Genomic DNA, 6,300 nt, shown 5'->3' on the forward strand with positions numbered 1-6,300 from the left:
AAGTAAGAACATAACGATATCCACTGCGTGCCTCAGCACTCATCGAACTGCACACATCAAAATGTATTACTTCCAACAAGTTGCTTTCTTGTTCCATTTCACTGAAACCGAGGCTTTCAGTCATCTTGCCCATATGGTATGATTTGCATGTCTGATAGAGGCAAAGGTGTCCCGTCTTTCGATGAGATGATGGATATCGCTTTGGTGGAAGTCGACTTTGACGATCCGACTACGAACGTGCGAGGACGTCGCGCCTTAGCAATCGCTAAACCAACTCCGAGAGGTTATTGACCACGCCGGAGCACGATCAACCTGACCACGAGGGTCTATTTCCTGCGAGCAAACGAAGAACAAGCAAGAAACTAAGATTGCAATCTGGATATTGCGAATATAAGTCGAAAGCTTTATTGATCAAGGTGGGGTTCTGTGACGCCTTTGTCAGGTCGTTGAACACAAACGAAGTACGCGAAGTTGCAGCTATGGCGAACTTTAATCTAAACAAAACCCAAAGTCTAAACGGTGCCCTAAGGGCTGTATATATGGAGGAAGAGAGGGGGAATTTCATGGCCCTTGGTGGAGGGGTCCGAAATCAACCCTATCTCTTGTTTCCCCACACATACGGACTCTAAAAATAGCCTATACTTATGTATTTCGAAATTACATGGGCCTGGCCCAATAAAAAGGTGACGCAGCACCTATAATAGCCTCTGGACGAAATTTATGAAGTGACATCTTGTATATTTCGTCCAAGGCTTCATGCACTCGTTATGGTGGCTTCAAAGACCTGAAATCATCACCTGTAACTCTGTTCTTGTTCCCCTTGCGCATGCCATCATCTCCATGCTTGTTCTTGCTCCAATGTTCATCCTTCTCCAAGCTAGGCCCTTCATTTGTAAGCAAAACAAATGTATCCAATTTAGGCAGCATCATATTCTCATGAACATTAGAATCATTACCAAGAAACGAAAGTACCTGGTAATTTAGTTGGCGTGCGCGAGCTCTAGTAATTGATCCAGTATGTATAGCAGCAGGGGTTGTGGGTGTAACAATGGTATTGATGTCCTCATCATCCTCACCTTCTTGAAATGAAGTCGTCCTCGACGGAAGCTCATCTTCCTCACCCAAATAAGGCTTCAAATCTGCAATGTTAAAAGTGGGACTAACCCCAAAATCTGCAGGCAGCTCAAGTTTATATGCATTATCATTTATTTTCTCTAACACCTTAAAGGGACCATCAGCCTGTGGCATGAGCTTTGATTTGCGCAAATCAGGAAATCTATCCTTACGCAAATGTAACCAAACAAGATCTCCAGGTGCAAACACAACATGTTTTCTACCCTTATCTCCAGCAAGTTTATATTTGGCATTCATACGTTCAATGTTTTCCATAGTTAACTCATGCATTTTTAAAATCAATTCAGCATGTTGTTTAGCATCAAAATTAACCTTCTCCGAAGATGGAAGAGGCAACAAATCAATAGGTGCACGAGGTAGGAAACCATACACAACTTCAAAAGGGCACATCTTAGTAGTAGAATGCAATGAATGATTATAAGCAAATTCAATATGAGGCAAGATCTCCTACCACATTTTCTTATTACTCTTCAAAACAGCCCTAAGCATAGTAGACAATGTTCTATTGACTACTTCAGTTTGGCCATCAGTTTGGGGGTGACAAGTAGTACTAAAAAGCAGTTTAGTCCCCAACTTAGCCCATAAACATCTCCAAAAGTGGCTAAGAAATTTAGTATCACGATCTAAAACAATAGTATTTGGCACACCATGCAAGCGAATAATTTCACGAAAGAACAAATCAGCAACATTAACAGCATCATCGCTTTTATGACATGGTATAAAGTGTGCCATTTTCGAGAATCTATCCACGACAACAAATATGCTATTCCTCCCCTTCTTTGTTCGAGGTAAACCTAAAACAAAGTCCATAGATATATCCTCCCAAGGAACACTAGGTATAGGCAAAGGCATATATAAACCATGAGGATTGAGTCGTGACTTAGCTTTTTGACATGTAGTGCAGCGAGCAATAAAACGCTCAACATCCCGTCTCATCTTTGGCCAAAAGAAATGTGTAGCAAGTACATCCTCCGTCTTCTTCACGCCAAAGTTTCCCATTAATCCTCCTCCATTCACCTCCTACAACAACAAAAGATAAACGGAGCTGGAATGCATAGCTTGTTAGCATGAAACACAAATCCATCGTTAACGACAAACTTGTTCCACATTCTTCCTTCTTTGCAATTCTGCATTACATCTTTAAAATCAGCATCATGCACATATTGATCTTTGATGGTCTTCAAACCAAATATTTTGAAGTCAAGTTGTGAAAGCATAGTATAGCGACGAGACAATGCATCAGCAATAACATTTTCTTTTCCCTTCTTGTGTTTAATGACATAAGGGAAAGTCTCAATGAATTCAACCCATTTAGCATGTCTACGATTCAGTTTAGCTTGACTTTTAATATGTTTCAAAGATTCATGATCAGAATGTATAACAAATTCTTTGGGCCATAAATAATGTTGCCATGTTTCTAAAGTCCGAACAAGAGCATATAATTCTTTATCATAAGTAGAATAATTCAGACTAGGCCCACTCAATTTTTCAGAAAAGTATGCAACAGGTTTGCCATCTTGTAATAACACACCTCCTAATCCAATTCCACTAGCATCACATTCAAGCTCAAAAGTCTTATTAAAATCAGGAAGTTGGAGTAAAGGAGCATGTGTCAACTTATCTTTCAATACCGAGAAGGCTTCTTCCTGTGCGGTACCCCAAAGAAAAGGCACGTCTTTCTTTGTAAGCTCATTAAGAGGTGCAGCAATGGTGCTGAAATCTCTCACAAAACGCCTATAGAATCCAGCGAGGCCAAGAAAACTCCTCACTTGTGTGACCGTTTTGGGCTGCGGCCAACTCTCAATAGCTTCAATCTTGGCTTTATCAACTTCAATTCCCTGTGGAGTAAGAACATAGCCAAGAAAAGATACTCGGTCGGTGCAAAAGGTGCACTTCCCAAGGTTACCAAACAAACATGCATCACGTAGAGCAATAAAAACAGCACGTAAATGTTCCAAATGTTCTTCCAAAGATCTGCTATAAATCAGTATATCATCAAAATAGACTACCACAAATCGTCCAATGAAAGCACGTAAAACTTTGTTCATTAGTCTCATGAAAGTACTAGGCGCATTAGTTAACCCAAAAGGCATGACTAACCACTCATATAATCCAAACTTAGTTTTAAATGTTGTTTTCCATTCATCCCCCAATTTCATACGAATTTGATGGTATCCACTACGCAAATCAACTTTGGAGAATATTGTAGAGCCACTCAATTCATCAAGAATATCATCTAGCCTAGGAATAGGATGACGATAACGAATAGTAATATTATTAATGCCTCTACAATCAACACACATACGCGATGTACCATCCTTTTTCGGCACTAGAATAATAGGAACAGCACAAGGACTAAGGGATTCGCGTATATAACCTTTATCGAGAAGCTCTTGTACTTGACGCATAATCTCCTTCGTCTCCTCTGGATTGGTACGGTATGGCGCATGGTTTGGCAGTGAAGCACCGGGAATTAAGTCAATCTGATGCTCAATCCCTCGAACAGGTGGTAATCCCGGTGGCACGTCTTGTGGAAAGACGTCAGCGAACTCCTGCAAAATGTTGGTAATAGCAGGAGGCAAAGAGGAAGGCACGTCCTCGAATGAAAATAATGCCTCTTTGCACACAAAAGCATAGCAAACAGATTTGCTGAAATCTAGCTCATTAATATCAGATTTGGTGGCAAATAAACATACACTTTTCAATTTAATTTCAGAAGCAACACTAGGTGGTTCATGATTAGGCTTCATTTGTTGCTCAAATTCTTTTGCCACAATCTGATTTTCACTCTTATTCTTCTCCTGTTTTGCTTTATTAGCTCTATTAATATCATCTTTCAAAATAGAATCAGGAGTCATAGGAAGCAAAGTAATATTTTTATCCTTATGAACAAGAGTATACTGATTGTTTCTACCATGGTGTACAGAATTTTTATCAAATTGCCATGGTCTACCAAGTAATAAGGAACATGCTTGCATAGGTACCACATCACAATCAACATAATCAGCATATGTAGAGATACTAAAATGCACACGAAAAGTATGTGTTACCTTAACCTTGCCGCTGTTGTTGAACCATTGGATGTAGTAAGGATGTGGATGTGGTCTTGTGGTGAGAGAAAGCTTCTCCACCATCTCCATGCTAGCCAAGTTGTTGCAGCTCCCTCCATCTATGATGACGCGCACAGAACGTTCTTTCACAACTCCCTTGGTATGGAACAAATTGTGCCTCTGATTTTGCTCAGCTTGTGTGACCTGCACACTCAAAACACGTTGAGCAACTAAACATTCATACCTGTCAGCGTCTTCAGGAGCCATGTATTGTGTCTCATGATCAGAATCATCTCCACCATGTTCTTCACGTGTAATAAGAGCCAAAGTCTCCTCAGCATAGTCACTAGCGGACTCATATCCACCATCCGTGGTAGCAATCATCACACGCGGAGATTTGCATTCTCTCGCATAATGACCTCCTCCCTTACAACGACGACAAATGATATCACTTGTGTGCCCTGTTGATGCCATAGAAGAAGAAGAACTCTGTGCAGGCACAGCAGGTGCGCTCTTGGCAGATAATGGTGGTTGTGCCTATTTTCTTGTATCACGACTGGAGGAGGCACCTGATTGAGGTGATGGTGCAGTTGAAGTAGAAGATGCACGCGGTGTCCATGATGAAGGTCGGCCTGCAGAAAAGTTAGTTCGGCCAATGCTTGTCGATCCTGCACTTCACGTTCAGCTTTACAAGCAAGATGGAATAAACGAGTGATATTAGTATACTCCTTATAGTCTAGAATGGTCTGAATCTCTCTATTTAATCCATCCAGAAAACGTGCAAGCATAGCTTCATTCTCCTCAACAATACCACATCTAATCATGCTAGTTTGTAATTCCTGATAATATTCTTCTACAGAATTTTTTCCTTGTCTTAAGCGCTATAATTTTTGAAGCAATTCACGTTGATAATATGGTGGAACCCAACGAGTACGCATAGCAGTTTTCAAAGCAGCCCAAGTAGTTGGAATAGGATATAATCTACAATGTTCAGACCACCATACACATGCAAAACTAGAGAAAGCACAAACAGCAGCGGCAACCCGTCTCTCCTCGGGATATTGTAAACATGTAAATCGTTGTTCAGTTTCTAACTCCCAAGTAAGATATATATCAGGAACATATCTACCCTCGAAAGGTGGAATATTCAATTTCAGTTTAGGAAGATGGTCATGATCTCGTACCTGAGGGAAAGCCCTACCATTGTGATTATTTGCATGTGGACGACCTGGTGGTTGTGGTGCAGGTGGTTGCATGTAGTTCTAATTTTGAGCAACCTCATCCTCGTAATCTCCCACATAATCATCCTCCTCCGCATCAGCAGCAGGAGCCACAGAAGTATCAACAGCAGCACCAACAGTTTGGCCAAACGCAAGAGGAACACGGCTCGCTCGGCGGAGGTCTGTTTCACGACGTGGAGGTAGTCGTCGTTGTTGTTGTTGTTGTTATTGTTGTTGGAGAGGTGTGTTAGGTGCAGCGGGTGGTGGTGGTGGAAGACGCGCGAGCAATTCATTAAACCTGTTATCGAGCTTTGTTTCGAACGTCTTCTCCATGCCATCTATCTTCTCCATGGCCTCTTCAGATCTGTTTAGCACATCTTGCACTTGTCCACTCATCATTTGCTGAAATTTATCATGCAAATCCTTATTCGTCATGTTCTCCCAGTCAGTCTCGTCGGCTTGTGATCCTAGCATGGTTAGCGTCAATAGAAACACACAAGAATATGATCCTACAGACTACTAACAAGAGGTGGTGGTGGGTGTCACAAATCCGTCAAGCAAATCTCAAATTCTTACCAGTTCTTACCCAGCAGCAGGCGGTGATCGGCAACCGTTGTAGTCAAAAACTCTCAAAGCTTGGATAGAGCGATTACCAGGGAGAGTCAAACGCACGACGTAGATGTATGTGGAGCTGGGAAGGCTTATAATATGGTAGCAAAAAGGGTCAGCAATATTCAATTCAGAGATGCAAAGTTGAATAAACGCTCAACGACGGTACTGTGCTGGTCCTAGGCTAGACTGTGCTAGAGACGCGAGCCTAGAACACCAACAAAATCACGGCGCGGCACGTAAACAAGGGAAAAGCACACTCTGGAATTTTTTTTTGCTCTTTTTTT

This window comes from Triticum aestivum, chromosome 6B (genome assembly GCF_018294505.1).
Source record: "Triticum aestivum cultivar Chinese Spring chromosome 6B, IWGSC CS RefSeq v2.1, whole genome shotgun sequence".
Classification (NCBI taxonomy): domain Eukaryota; kingdom Viridiplantae; phylum Streptophyta; class Magnoliopsida; order Poales; family Poaceae; genus Triticum; species Triticum aestivum.